Source organism: Canis lupus, chromosome 11 (genome assembly GCF_048164855.1).
Source record: "Canis lupus baileyi chromosome 11, mCanLup2.hap1, whole genome shotgun sequence".
NCBI lineage: Eukaryota > Metazoa > Chordata > Mammalia > Carnivora > Canidae > Canis > Canis lupus.
In genome coordinates, this window is record NC_132848.1 from 67497093 (window position 1) to 67498537 (window position 1445).

The 1445-nt window shown below is 38.5% G+C and overlaps 1 pseudogene; it reads left to right on the forward strand.

Annotated features, from left to right (window-relative positions):
• Positions 1-429: 429 nt before the first annotated feature.
• On the forward strand, positions 430-561 carry LOC140642217 (thymosin beta-4-like; annotated as a pseudogene).
• The last annotated feature ends 884 nt before the right edge of the window (positions 562-1445 follow it).

Here is a 1445-nt window from a genome sequence, read left to right on the forward strand (position 1 = left end):
TAAAAAATAGTGTAAAACTTTCTGTATATAATGAACCTTAAATCAATTAGGATAAAGAAAAAAACCTGGTTAGTTGGAAAGAAGGAATATCAACATTCTCACAACATAAAGCTAGCTCTGGAGGCTAATGGTGAGCTGTTAAAGTCAATCATTTGGTAATTGATTTAACTTCTTTCCCAAATTAATATCTCTATTTTAAAGAAAGGTTATGGTTTACAAAATTGGGATAATGTCCATTTTGTAAATTATTCTATGCTTCATGCTGCCTATGTGCTATGTCAGTGTTTTTTTTAAATATTTTTCTGGCAAGACATTCAAAGAAGGAAGAAAGTTTACAATTTATCAATACATCAGTTAAGACTCGCTGGTGGCCACTGCACAGACCCAACTTCACTTGACTGTATGCCTCGTTCCGCTTCCCCTATAACCATGTCTGACCAACCTGATATGGCTGCGATTGAGAAATTCAGTAAGTCAAAACTGAAGAAAACAGAAACATAAGAGAAAAATCTGCTTTCAAAAGAAACAATTGAACAGGAGGAGCAAGCAGGTGAATTGTAATGAGACGTGCACTGCCGATGTGCACTGTACGTTCCATAAGCATTGCCTTCTTGTTTTATTTCTTTTAGCCATTTAACTTTGTAAGACATAAAGAGGTTGGATCAAGTGTAAATGACTGCCCCTTTTCATATCAAAGAATTGAGAACTACTGACAATGGAGGCAGTGCCTGTCTCTCCCATCTGCCTGGCTGGCTGGCAGGGAAGGAAAAGAACTTGTGTGTTGGTGAGGGAAGAAGCTGGGTGGGACAACGGTGAAATCTAGAGTAAAAACCAAAATGGTACAAGGTATTGGGAGGCCGTAAAATGCAGTTTAATCAGAGTGCCAATTTTTTTGTTCCAATGCTTTTAATTATTAGAATACAAAAAAAATTATTAGAATACACAATTTTTTAAAAAGATCTTATTTATTTATTAGAGAGAGTGAGGGAGAGCATAAGTGGGATGTGGGGAGAGGGAGAGAGAGAAGCAGATACCCCACTGAGCAGGGAGCCTGATGTTAGGCTCAATTCCAGGACCCCAGGATCATGACCCGAGCCAAAGGCAGATGTTTGACTGACTGAGCCACCCAGGCACCCAATGGAATGCACAATTTTTTAATATACAAATAAAAAGTTTTAAAACCTGAAAGAGGGCAGCCCAGGTGGCTCAGCGGTTTAGTGCTGTCTTCAGCCCAGGGTGTGATCCTGGAGACCCTGGATCGAGTTCCACGTTGGGCTCCCTGCATGGAGCCTGCTTCTCCCTCTCCCTGTGTCTCTACCTCTCTCTCTCTGTCCCGCATGAATAAATAAATAAAATATTTAAAATAAATAAATAAAGAATGCAAAAATAAATAAAATTAAGAATGCAACTGATGTATTGATTTTTCTCAGAAAGAAAAATCAATA